At 33.8% G+C, this 14,943-nt stretch overlaps 1 protein-coding gene across 3 annotated transcripts in view; it reads left to right on the forward strand.

Annotated features, from left to right (window-relative positions):
• Positions 1 to 14,943, forward strand: part of LOC117172142 (protein roadkill) — a 179,451-nt gene that overhangs the window by 132,109 nt on the left and 32,399 nt on the right. The window contains exon 1 of one of the 3 annotated variants that reach the window (XM_033359946.1): positions 2,839 to 2,948. The exons of the other annotated variants lie outside the window; for them this stretch is intronic. The gene's annotated coding sequence lies outside the window, so the exon portion shown is untranslated. Of the gene's footprint in view, positions 1 to 2,838; positions 2,949 to 14,943 lie in introns of those variants that run through there. 3 annotated transcript variants of the gene reach the window in all.

Raw genomic sequence — 14,943 nt, forward strand, 5'->3', positions numbered from 1 at the left:
AAATTAAAATTCGAAAATTTTTTCTAAAGCCTCCAGGGGACTTCGTTTTCGCACGAAAAAATTTTATGTGCCCTTATTGCATCCGGACCCACAATTTAGAACCGATTACGCGAATTATTACTTTCTCATCTATGTATTGAGAAGGTATTAGTTTTATGCGAAAAGTGATTTTCGCGGATTTCATAAAATTTCGACGTTTTAAGGCCCCTTGATACGAAAAAAAAGTTTTTACGTCGGTGTTTGCCTGGCCGGCGTCGTCGTTGTTGTTGTTATTGTTATTGTGGCTGTGGTTAACTGCATACCGTGTAACTTTCGAAAGACTAGTCGGATTGGATTGTGCTTTGACAGAAAGTTTTAGGAACCAAAAAGAATGATCGAGTTCATTAACCAGCCATTTTTGATAAAACTTCAAAAAGTTAGAGCTTTTTCCAAATTTTTGAGACCACTTTTTCAAGGTTTGAAAATTCTATCGACAGTCATTTCTAGTACACAAAAATACAAACAATTTACCGTTTACAAAATTATCATAATAACTTATGAATTTTATAACAAAAAATCAAAAATTTTAATTTTAATCGCACAAAAACTAATGAAAAAGCAACAACTCTGGTTTGTGGTAAAACAAAGCAAGATACGAAAAGAGATCAATCGACAAAAAATGTGCACCTAAATAAAGATCTACAAATTTGTTACATATATTTTTTTGATAGAAAGCGTAGTTTTGGCTTTTGTCGTACAAAATTGCCTTGAAAACAAAAAAATAAATTTTTGGAAAACGATACGGTATACAACAAAATTAGTAGACCAAAGTTGTCAATCCAAAAAGGGTCTGCACATTTGTAATCAATAATTTTTATGCAAATGAGTAGATTTTCTTTTAAACATAAAAAAAAAGATTGAAAAATATATATAAAAACAAGGCAATCAGAATGAGTATGTTTCTATTTCCATGCATATTATGAATTATAATGACATAAATTTATTCAAATGATGGATGTTTCAGTGTAACTGAAAAGTTAAATTTGTACATCATTTTACAATATCCGAATAAGCAATCCCATTTAGAGTTACATAAAGAATGTATTATATTGGATATAAAAGTGTTGAGCATATTGTAGAAAAGTTAACATTTTGGACAAAATCGAGTGCGAAGCACGAGATACGCGAAGACAATATATTCGCTAAAGCCGAAAGAGCTTTAACAAAAAAGACTTCACAATAAAGAAATTACAGTTGTCGATCCGTTGACCTTCAATTTTAAAAGGTCTGTTCAAAAGTTGGGAGAAATGCAAAAAATCCAGCGCGAAGTGCGAAAATCAACAGTTGCGCGCTCAGGTGCGTTCAAACTTTCGAGCGAAACTCTTTTAACAAAAGAGAATTCACAATCACATAATTACAGTAGTGGATCTTTTGAGCCTTAGTTTTAAAAGGTCTGTGCACAAATATGGGAGAAATACAAAGACCAAGCGTGAAATATATATAAAAAAGCGAAGAACTATGATTATAGAAAAAAATCATTTTCGTCAAAAAGTGGACTTAGTGCCGTTCAGCTTTTCCTACTTCAACATAGTTAGTTGACGTTTGAATTTAAAATTAACAATTTTTTTAATTTTTAGCACTCGAAGGGCCGGAAACATCGCATACCTAGAAGGCCGGAGGGTCCAAATTGGACCCTAGCCACATTTTCACAGTTTTAAGCATTTTCGCATAGATACTACGTATTTAATCATAGGAAAAGTCATGAACGTTGGCGCCCCAAAAAAAACTTTTAACGTGGCAGCAGCATTTTGAATATCAGAAAGGTCCAAATTGGACCCTCCAGCCCTTCTAGTGTTAATGCTTCGAATTCAAAAGAGACCAGAATTTTGTTCCCAAAATTTTAGTGGACATCCGGAAGCTTTTTATAGCTCTTATTTTTATTTTCTTGTTAAATTAACTAATTGACTAATTTGAAGATTCAAACAGGTAATTTGAAATGTTCTAGGTGCCCATTTAATGTAAAAATTAGATGTTACTTCTTTTTCACTTATTTATTCTTTATATTAAAGCGTTTAATTACTTTTTGACAGCAACAAAAAAGTTCCCTTTTCAATTTTTGTTAGTGCCACAGTTTAAAGTCTATTTAGCGGCGTAATTAGTGTTCATAACTTTCATGACTCAACTGGAAAAACTTATCGGGTTTGAACCGATCAACGAAAACACGTGTTTCTGGAAACATTAAACCGCAACTCTACCTAAGAAGCTTGCGTGTCAATTAGATAACAGTCGGTATCGTTAGAATTACTGTCGAAGAATGCCTTGGATGGATATCGACAAATTATCAGTCGTAGCACTTCCGCTCTCAATGTAGTTTCATGGTCGCAGACGGCGCTAAACCGCGGAACTAAAGTAGATGATAGAGGAAAAAGAACGTTAATGCGCGCGCGTGGAAAATGAGAAGGATAAAACGAATTTGAAGGCCTTGGATCGGATCGCGCTGTTTGCGAAAAAACGGTTGGCGCACGTGTAACACCCGCTACCGTCATGATCGTATGTTTAGTTCACTCGCTTTTGTTATATGTACATAGTAGATATTAAGACTCTAATATACTAACGTGTATATTTACGTAAAAGTATGTATAATGTATATACGTGAGCAAAAATATATATTATACTATGCATACAGATTAGTGTATATGTGATGTACAATTTATGAATGTACTCATGTGTAATAGATGTTATGGACTATAATTGTCAAACATATCTAGATAAAAGAAAACTTACGTTAGATATTAAACTTTGGTGACGAACAAATGGGAATAGGTAGCATAGTTGGCTACAGTCATTTGTTCCGTAGCACGGGTTATCCGCTCCTCTATTATGAAAACGTCCAAGTGATATCACTCGTCCTCGGTTACATAAAGACGTTCCAGCTGACACCACGATTCTTTGACGCGTTTATGCTCATGGTAAATCATTGACAAATTACCCCCTAATCACTAACTTGAAGACTTATTTTTCCTCTTTAAATTTCTGTCATAACTGTACAGAACGTACTGAAGTCTTATGCACTTGTATGTTTCGTAAAATTCCGACACTGGACGTCATGCTGCTTCTATATCTTACGCAAATGACCTAAAAGGGAAACGCTTATCCTGGAATTTTACGAAACATCTATCGTAATTTCGACTTCGGTAAGACTTATTCGTAAAATTCTGTTCTTTTGGGGTCTGAAATTGCTGAATGAACATGCATTCTCAGAACATTGCAATGTAGATGAAAATTTTCCTGTTCTTCAACCTAAAACTCAAATGTCGTGGTAGAAGAATGAAAGGAAACACGATTAGCTCAATATCAAATTTCGCAGACAATAAGTCGGACAAAAAAGCAGTGGAACTGGATAAGGGACTCGGGACAGTTCCTGGATCGAAGTGGATTGTGCAAGACTTGACCAACGAGATCCATCGTATTCACAATAGTGAACACGTGAGTACATGCGACCATCGAAACGGTTATTTTAGACGGTGAGGTCGCCTAGGACGAGTAAAAAGAGCGCCGAGGACGCCCTGTGCTGCGTTGAGCGCCTCTCACTAGCTCTATTCGCTCTGTTCCACGAGCCAAGCCCACTATCGCGACGTAACCCCAGTTCGACCTCCAACGTTTCCGGTTTACCTCCCTTTCCTAATCGCTTTCGATCCACGACGTTCGACCAACACTTGTCTCAAGCCTTCTTAGTTTTGCAAATTCAATTATTTTTTTTTTATACATAACCAAGGATCTGGTGTTCCTTCTGAGCCATAAGGTGAATAAACGAAACATCTTTCATCGGTCAATAATCCGGTTGTACATTCTCTAAGGCTAAGCTAAGGTGCTTACTCGTTTACTTTCCTCAGGGTAACTTCTTGGCACTTTTAGTTAAGGTGAGCTGCTTTCAGTCTTAGCAAAGTCACGAGTCACTGTGTCTGAAGGACTTGGAACTAGTTGTGATGGAAAGCCACTCCTTTCTGAATTTATAATCGATTATCCTAATTTTTCCGTTGCGAATAACAGAAATGGTTTTTATATCAGAGAATATTTTAGTACTTATTAGTATGGCTTAAGCGAGAATATGATAGTGAATTTGTCAGCGTCTTTAGATATAAGGATAATTTTATTGTAAGGGTGCATATTAGAAGAAGCTTCGTAAGTTCGTATATTCAAGAATTCCTATCGGCATGTCATTTTGTCCAATTCTTCTTCTACTATCCCTTCTCCCCTTCACCCCTTCTAATCCCGATGACTTAAAGCCTCCCTTTTGTTATTTTTTCCGTCCTTATACCATTGTGTAGAAGTTTTTTCCATTTTCCCTTATCAATTTCCTAATATGGAGATTGCAGCTCTTCTTGACATCCTTCCTTATCATTTATGTTTCTCAACTGTAAATGTTGTCTAATTATGACATTTTATCGCAATCTTATGCCCATTTTCTAATCTTCATACCTCTTACGCTATTATGTCCCTCTTTCTTTTCCGCAATAGTATTACCAATTTCATATGGCATTGGTACTGTTTCTTATTTCAATTTACTTAACATCTTTATACCATTTTGCCCCATCCTCTATAGAAATTCAGCTCACTCTTTGTGACATCATGGCCTAGAATAATATTATTATGCCTCATATTTGTGCCATTAGTTCCCTTCTTTTAATACTATTTTTCCAGTTATTAAGCTGGAGAAGTATGCCAGGACAGAAAAGTGTGTTGGCCAATAATTTATAAAAAGTGTTTCGTTTGAAGGAATGACGCCTGAAACAAAAAACCTTGGATGCTAATGGGCCTAAATGTGGAGCTTCACATTATAAATTTTTTGAAGCTTTTCACTTGGATTGATCAGCATCCTGGATCGGATTAGTCTTGCGGAACGAACGTGTTATTAAAAGAAGAAACACGGGAATTTCAGATAAATTTTAAAGTTTTAGAAAAATTTTAAATAAAACCAACAGTGTTTAAAATGTTTGCAGTTTTAGTGTACATTGAATATAAATTTGTATACTAAATATAAAAAGTAAAAACTCGCTCTATGAAATATTCAATAAGAGGCGGCATATTAAAGTCCGTGACGTAAATTTATATTGAGCAACTTTTAGGAATGTAAGGTAATTTCAACTTACACAAATTAAAAATAATTTTGGCAATAATTTTTAATTCTAAATAATGAAGCATAATATTTTTTGTAGTGAAACATAAATTATACTGTGTTTTAAGTAAAAAAAATTGAGTTAAACGTACAATTAAGACACCTAACCTAAAAGCAGCGGTAATCACGTTAAAATTCTGACATTTATAGTGAATTTTTAAGAATATTCCACCCGTACATTGCAGTTTAATTATAAATAAGAATTTAGTCAATGAATTTTAGGTTATCACTTTAGTTTTCAATATATGACAAGATTTAGGTGCATCAACGAAGTTCAACATTCACGTGCTTTGTTTTACTATACATGTATAGTAATTCTACAAGATGATGGAATATGAAATTTGCTATACGTATATGCATATTGCATTCATTGCATTCATAGTAAAATCGCTATAGAAATTTTGAACAGTGAATGGACCAATCCATGCAATATACTAATATGCAAGGTATGGGTAATATTCTTTCGTCATTTGACCTATTTTTATGATATTGAGTCTGTTCTTTATGTCAGTATGCCCTATTCTTAAAACGCGAATAATATTCGGCTTTGACATTTTTTTTACAAAAACGTATTTAAATCGACATAAAACTTTTCTGTTCGCATAACCCGTAAAGAGGCCTTCCATCTGCATGTTCCGAAATAGAGCCATGTTTTTCGAACGCACTGAAATGTATTTGATTAAAAAGTTATCTCAGCCTCAAAATAATAATAATACATTTTCTAATAATTTCTTTATAAAATTGTCCAAGTATAGAAGGTTTACATTATCAGCGACATGTACTAACTTAAAATTATTTTTAAACAATAGATACAAAAGTTTCGTTTAAAAGACCAGTGGAGTTATATTCAAGGACTTTTACGAAATAACTTTTAATAACTGATTCCTATTCATTTGCATTTCTATATTCAGCCCGCTTTTGTACACGACAGAAGTAGACAGAAGTCTTTCGCGGAAGGAAACTTAAATACGCTTTTGTTAAACTCTGCTCAAGTAATGTACACAATGATCTAGTTAGTATAGCTTTCATAAGAACCGCTCACCGTTAAGCAGTATTCAGTGTAGCTTTTATAACTCTGATTTTATTGAAAAGTCGATATCAAATTTTATATTTATAAGTGAATTACATTAGCAAATAGCATGTGAAAAGCCAGGAGGAAAATTGGGTAACATCTTTTGATAAAAAGATCGTGGAGATTTGCCCTTCTAATTGCATCACAATTAAAGATGTATGCATAAAATCATGTAGATGTGGGGTATACTGAACAGGCAACATAGACTTAACCATGTGCCCGTATCCCAAGGTACCGTCGACGAGGAAATCGATTAAATGTCATACAGCGAATGCATCGCGCATTCTATACTTATTGCAGGGTGAGAAAAACGTTCTTCGATCGCTTTGCAACGTGGTAGTTTAATCCTGGCAATAAAAGATGTATCGACGATGGTCATTAGTGGCAATTTCGTGATTCTTCGTGAAACTAAACCCTCTTTCAATTCCCGAAAGCATGAATTCTTTAAATCACTCGCTCCTCTCGAAATCTGCGGTGAAACCTCTTTTAAAAATGTATTCAGAGCTCCTTTATTCTTGCATTAGCTAAATTCTAAACTATTATTTTTTATACAATTTCGCATCGCAAATGGTATATTTTTTGTGTGGTAGAAATGTGAAGAGAAATTTTTAAATTTGCTGGTCAGGCTAAGTTAGGTAAGGACCATGACCACAGATGGGATAAGGCATTTTCTAGAATCTAGGGCCTAGGCATCCAGAACAATTTGATGACACGTGAAACGAGGGAGGAGGGAAGTTTCTGGGTGGTCTGAATATTTCGGATTCTGGCTTAGAGTTTCGAGACTCCAAATGAGTTCTAAAGGTAGAATAATATGCACTTTCAAGTAAATAAAATAGAGTGATTTTTAAACTAATTGAAAATATGAAGTGACGGGGTTTGTACTTCGCTAAGAGAAACAACGATAGGGGATTGGGAAGACATAGGTATTTTCGTGTTCGACAATGGCGATTGAGATGGTCATTTGCAATTTTGTCAAAAAGAAAAAAAGGGGGGGGGGGAGCAATAAATAGAAAAGTCGAGTAAAATGCATTGGTACGAATGCCGAATTGTATCGTGCATGAACCCGAGCAACTCTCCCGGGCGGATCAATGAACTACCCTCGTTGTACTGTTACTCTACCTACCTTTCATGATTCAAACCCCTGCTATTCCACTGTTTCTCACATAATTTAGCCAACCTTTCCATATAGTCGTGCAAGAGAGGGGAAAGACTATCAGCGGAAGTTTTATCTTTATAAATACGACCAGATTTCTTAATCCATCTCATTAGAAATTGAACTCAAAATTCCAAGCCGATTTGGTGCAAAAAATTCAATATCATTCTAGTTATATCAATTAGTCACACTAAACTGGAGAGATCAATATGTTTGCGAAGCCGTACAAACGTTTGGCGTATGAATAATATGTGTCCAACGTGGGTTGGTTATTGATATGCCAACAAGCAAGTTTGAGAGAAAAAGTAATTTTTTACCTGTTGATGCACGGAATTAATTAGACCATTTTTCTTTATCGCTTACTCATTCTATAGGATTGTGATGACATTTTCAATGACCTTTCATTATCTAACCATAAAGATTTATAAATTAAAAAAAAATGGTTTTCTTAAAAAGTTGTTCGTTATAACAAAACAAATTGATGAAGCTTTTAATGTTCTTTTTTTGTTAATCGAAAAACCTCCCTCTGTGAGGAACGAGAGTGTTGTTTATAAAATGAGCTCAAATAAATACATCCGTAGAATTTCGCAGCGGTGTTTGTTCTTTGTAAGTAGTATAAAGGGAAGCGAAAGGAAAAATAAAGTCAAACGGTTGTAAGCGAGGTAATTACTGTAGGCGAGGTGAACGGGGAAAATTGTAAAGAAATGCACGTGCGGTGTCTGATTTTCCGACTCTTCACGTGGAACGACCACAGCGGACAAGGTCAGCGAGCAAACCTGCTCACCGTCTCGCTTCTTTTCATATTCAATAAAATAACTACAAACTATACATAAAACAGATGGATCGCCAATATAACTAAATTTATCGATCCTCTCTTACGCAATGAAAAAAAGAATACGCCGCATGTTCTATTCTATTCTATTTAGAAAAACTCGTCTCGTATCGCTATCTTCAAGTGTCCGATGTATAAATATTGATTTAACAATAAGCATAAATGCCACTTATATGAGGACTCATTTATGCTATGACATCTTAAAAATGATATTTTTTAAGGACATATACCAGACTGTCACGTGACCAATTCTTTTAAATGAAATTACTCAAAAACTAGCAATTCGAATAGGTTTTCTAAACCAGACAGGCAGTCGTCTTTTTTCCTTTGCGGCTGCCCTGTATGGAAAATTCTCATAAAAATTCTGGTACAACGTGCCTTTAATGCTGAAATTATAAGAGCCTAGAGATGTATCTACAATAAATATGATAAAAGTCACCTTGTGTTACATATGTGAGACATTCATCTGGTTGATTAGCAGCTATACGTTAATTTCCTAACCTCGAGTCTCTTCGCTTTCTTTGTTTTGATTAAAGAAACTTGATTTTAACTATCATCCTTCGCTTTCGATTTCGATAATATACACTTGCAAAGTCTTGACCTAAACACAAATGTAAAAATTTCACACCTGCACACATCATCAAGGTACCATCTGCCTGTGGACAAAGTGTCCTATACGAGATTCTCAGTGTTTTTGTTTACCTTGGCCGAGTTGAGCTTAGACCGCATCAGATCTCCGACTTGACTTTGACTCCATTATCACGTTTATTGTATGCACACAATTGTGCAGCTAATGAATCGACAGTCCTGGGGCCTGTCTTGGAGAGGTTGCATCGCAAGATCCATTTCACGATATTTCTGCTCCAAATTACCTCATTTCAGGTCTTTAAGTTATTAACATCATTAGGTTAAACAACATCATTGATTAGACCCATACATTATAATTTAGGTCTAGATACATACATACATTCATAATTTAGTTTAAGATACATAATATAAGTACACATACATTATTCAGTACATATACGTGTGATCATGTATGCAGTAGAAATTTATATTTTGATAAAACGCATTGATATTCATCACTCGAAGATGAAGAGAAAAGTCCATCAAGGGTCAAAGACGTGAAACTTGACTTGAATTGATAACTATTAAACTTTCCTTTCAGATTGAATCCAATTTTGTCTAATGTGGATGATTAAAGTTTCTGAGATTGAGGAATTATTCCCTATAATGAAATTTAAGATTTCAATATTTAAGAAACCACTTTTCGGTAAGATACTTTTCAAGTTTATAGAATTATAGTATCTGTATAATGGATCTATCACTCTTGTGTTAGCTTACTATTCAATATGGCACACGTGTTATTTTAACAACCTTCCGCATCTTATCTTGAACCAATAATTGTTCTCACGTATCTATATATTAGATCAGCTGGAGGCAATTATTTGAATATTGTTATCAGAAATTGAATGAATCAATATTGGCTAACTCATCGTAGGAGACAATTATATTTTTATATCGCGCAGGGTAATAATTCTGCGTAATACGAACATATGATTAGACTGATTTGATGAAAACTTTGGACGGGGTATATGATTTCTGAACAGCTTGTAGGCCAGTTTAGTGTAGAGCAAAATTGGCCAGGTTTCCGGGATTTGTAAGATTTGTAGCAATTAATCTAGATTCTAGAGAGTCGGAAACAGGAAGTGTTGGTCCGTATTCTATAGGATTTTGTCCAACATTGCTTTGTTCTATCGACCGTCCAGAGCGCTCGTCCCGTGACCTGACCTCGCCTGAACTCTCCATTCCACTCTGCGTTGCTCGTCCTAACACAATCACTTCCACATAACCTTCTCTTCTTCTTTATCAGTGCTACCGCCACTAACTTCTCCATAGTCGTTTGTAGTTGGTACTTCCAACCACTGAGCATTGATCAACCTTCTCTCTACAATTTCGTGCCCGATTTACCCGAAGTGAAACAATACCCCAATCCCCAAACTTGACAGTCCTACTTAGTTGTTTTGAGCTCTGTGCCTCCATGTATTTTCGTCTCATCTCTATGAAACTTGGCATGTCTTTTGCTTAAAACTTGCATATATGGTAAATGTGAAACCAACGTGTGCGTCCATATATGTTTATGTGGAGTTATACCTTGTTCAACATTATTCTCAGCCTTAACAACATTTCGATGAAATAGAAAGTACACCCCTGTCCAATCAAAGCCGGGAGTACTCGGAAGGCGATAAGAGAAAGCGAGAACTAGCGCCTCTAAATTGCTGATTAGCATGTGTTGTGAGAAAACTGATCTCCTTGTTTCCACTTGCAAATGAGCTGGTTTGATAAGTTTAATTTAGCAGACAATGTTGTGACGAGTGTGGGGTTTTATCAGCAAACGTACGCTCAATCTCCTGACTTAGATAACACAAAGTTAAGAAAATCTATACTAAAGTTTGGTACAAAACCTTATTGATAATTGTGTTTCAATACTCTGGGGTCAAGTTTTTCTGTTGTGTGGCGTTCTTTCATTAACATTGTAATCACATGAGCGTGTATGGACTACGCCTCTCATGTATACATGAGTGAAATACATTTTCCTGGAGAGTAAACAATGATAGCGATATAAAGTTTGCTTGTATTCAACCTCGTGGTTAACACTACCCGAGAATTAAGAGCGACCTAAATCAAGTTATACCTTCAGTTTTATATCTACAATCCTGGATTAATAATTGAAACCTGTTAGGATAGTGCTCATACAACTTTCTGCTTATAACGATCACAAAGGTCTATTTCTTGACCTCTAGATATGATTTAGACTCAAGATAAATCATTTCTAATCTGTTTCCTTATTAGATGAAGCCCCATAAAAGACACTTCATTTTCTGCTTTAAAATTTATATTTGAAGATAAGAAAACTTATGCATGGGTTATGGCAAGATATACTTTCAGCAGAATCTACAGGAACTCCGTTTTTATATACTTATTTAAGAGCTCATAAAAGCCTTTCCTTGGAAAGCTGTGATCTTATCAGACTGGTTTCTACTCAACTCTTACATCTTTCATCTTTTAGAATCGTTGCAATGAAAGGATCACTCAAGGCAGAAATACGACTGTTGCCGCAGAAACTTTCGCCCATTTTCCACCCGAGTTTTTGCACTCGTGCCAGAGCGGCGCAAAGGTACTCGATACAAGTCACTTAACTTTCTCGAGTCTGCGACGACACGAGCCAGGTGCCTCAAATGAATGGATTCGCCTGCTGTTACGTCAGATAGTATGGGCATGATCTCTGTTTCATTATAGTTTTCTAACCAACATATTATGTCAAACTTGAGCGTTTGTTACTATGCCTGCATCGATAAAACTCGATTTTACCATTTGAAACAGCGATCTAATTTATAATGAGTCATCAAATCTAGATAGTATACGTTTTGTAATTCAGAATTTTAAAAGATCATCGTGGATCATAAACGTTATAATCCGTTTTTCTCCGTGTACAGTTCGAAAACTTTGGAGAATTTTCTCTTCGTCAGAAAGTATTGAAAGGTTATTTCCCGGAATGTTAATATTGACAATCTACAAGAAATCCTTCGTATTTATCAGCGTTTGGCTAAAAAGATCTGATAAACATTTAGGTATGACGATTTCGTGATATCATTCGAATCGAAATATTATAAGATTTCACGGAAAAAATTGATAATTACCTTTAACATTATAGGTCCATCCATAAATATTTTCAGCCTTGTTCTATTAAATATACTTTATTCACTTACTACCCACTGTGGCACCTGAAGTACTAAATATTTTGAAGTTAGTAATATGAAAAGAAAGAAAATTACAACAATATAAAACTAAATAAGATTAACATTATACATTATTATTTAAAAATATTATGTAGTAGAATCGACGCCCGCCCCGACCACCCGCCATGTAACTACACTGTTAAAAATAATATTAAATTTAATATACCCATGTGTATTAAAATTAATATATCAAGCATATGAAATCGCCATTAACGGCGACTATATTAAATTTTATATACATTCATCTTAATCACATACAAGAAAAATCAGATAATTCCATTTTTCACAAATTCAAAATAAGTTTAGCAGTCATTTTCGATTGTGAATAATAAAACACGATACCTTCTTCCTGTTAATCAGAAATAAAATTGGATTTCAAGTTAAAAATTTGAATTAAGCAAATAAATAACAGACCTAACCTACAGTTAACTGTCTTCGCCTTAAATTTGGACCATTTAGAGCGAAATTAGGAAAAAGTTTTACCCGTACATTGCACTTTCATAATAAATAACAATTCAGTCAACGAATTCTAGTTTATTAATTTGATTGAGAATATTTGACAAGATTTAAATAAATTAAAACACGTTGAGTTTTCACGCACATTGCCATGCTGACTTGTATACTAAATTTAATATAGATGTATATTAAATTCACTACACCAATGTATGTTACATTTCAGTAGCGGTAGTGCATATTTTCTTCACAAGCATATATATTAAACCTCGTACAGATTTTTCTAACAGTGGAGTCAGTAGTGTAACATTTTCCTCAACCTTCTCCCTTCCAGCCTCAAACGCTGTTCCGTTATTTATGGATAGTCCCCCCCCCCCCCCAAATTGTTTTGTGAAGTGTGAACATATATAATATTGACACTCAGAGAAAAAGTTGTATTGAAACAAAACCATCGTCCTCTTGCTTGTATGGTTTCGCACCCCATAAATATTTTTTTTGCACAAACAGAATTATTTGACTGGAAGATGAGATGAAGTTTGCTGTAAAACGATTCCTTTTGAGATAAACGTAGGTTAAGTCTGTTATTTATTTGCTTAATTGAACTTTTCAGATTGTAATCCAATTTTATTTTTGGTTAACAGGAAGAAGGTATCATGTTTTATTATTTAAAATCGAAAATTACAGCTAAACTTATTTTAAATTTGTGAAAAATGAAATTATATGATTTTTTTTGTAAGTGTTAACATGAATGTAAATGAAATTTAATATACGCGCTCTTAATGGCGATTTCATATACTTCATATATTAATTTTAACACACATTTGCATATTAAATTTAATATTATTTTTAACAGTGTAACTATGGTGTCCACTAAACCGAGAAACCGTTAATTTTTCCATCGCCCGGGAATTTCATTTACACTGTTAGAAAAATCTGTACGAGGTTTAATATACATGTGTGTGAAGCAAATATGCACTACCGCTACTGAAATGTAACATACATTGGTGTAGTGAATTTAACATACATGTGTATTAAATTTAATATAACGGTCATTATAGCAATCTGCATAAAAACTCAACGTGCTTGAATTACTTTAAATCTTGTCAAATATTCTCATTTAAATTAATAATCTAGAATTTGCCGACTAAATTATTATTTATTATGAAAGTGCAATGTACGGGTAAAACTTTTTCCTAATTTCGCTCTAAATAATCAAAATTTAAGGCGAAGATAGTTAATTGTAGGTTAGGTCTGTTATTTATTTGCTTAATTAAACGTTTTAACTGGAAATCCAATTTTATTTCTGGTTAACAGGAAGAAGGTATTATGTTTTATTATTTACAATCGAAAATTACTGCTAAACTCATTTTGAATTTGTGAAAAATGGAATTAACTGATTTTTCTTGTAAGTGATTAACATGAATGTATATGAAATTAATTATAGTCGCCCTTAATGGCAATTTCATATGCTTGATATATTAATCTTAATACACATGGGTATATTAAATTTAATATTATTTTTAACAGTGTAGTTGTCGATAAAAAACATTATAGTTTATAAAATAATTATTAGTTTTTAATTTTAAAAATAGGACATAATAAAACGTTCCTAATGGTAAAAAATATCTGTAAAAATATTTATTGATTAAGAAAATCCATTATTTTTTATTTTTTTAAAGAATTCCATTTTCCCCTGTTTTCAAGACATTTCCCCTTCTTCTCATTTTTTTCTTAAATGCGAACTCAATTAATAGATTCTAATCAGAAAATTGAACTATTTTTGGTTGAAAGTTAATTCTGTTTGGTTAAAAATTATACTATTTTGTTTAGTTTTGTTAAAAAAGTCATATTTCTTGGTTCAAAACTTATCTTTCTTCATTGAAAATGAACTTCACCTGAAATAGGCAAAATAACCGCTCATTTCCTGCCCGCAGAGCGGCAGTGAAATTAACACTTTATTTCACTGCTATGAGCGGCACGTAAAGTGACATTAAGGAGGAAGAAGTGAGTAAGATTTGGAAAAAACTGAAAAAAAGAGTGAAAAAAAAATTAATTTTAAAATTACGTTAAACTATGAAGTCGATTTTGGACTCATAATGTTGCCCTACATTTGTGCGTACGCAATCAAGCACTATTTTACAGAAAAAGAGCAATGATTTTGCCTATTTCAGATAAAGTATCATATGAACCACGGCAGTAAAGTTAAACTTTACTGCCTAGTACATAATCTACTATTTTTGTTAACAATTCAACCGTCATCTATATAAGTCTTCTTTTTGGCTTGAAAATTTGACTAGGTTAAAAGTTAAGTATTTGGATGAAAATTTACCTTTATTGGTATAAAAGGAACCTTTATGTTGAAAATTCACCTTTTCAGGTGGATAATTCAACTGCCTTCTAAAAATCCGTCGTTTTGTCTTGAATATGCAACTGTTTGGTTGAAAATGCAGCTTTTTTTAAATTCGATTATTTTCTTCA

This window comes from Belonocnema kinseyi, chromosome 4, assembly GCF_010883055.1.
Source record: "Belonocnema kinseyi isolate 2016_QV_RU_SX_M_011 chromosome 4, B_treatae_v1, whole genome shotgun sequence".
NCBI lineage: Eukaryota > Metazoa > Arthropoda > Insecta > Hymenoptera > Cynipidae > Belonocnema > Belonocnema kinseyi.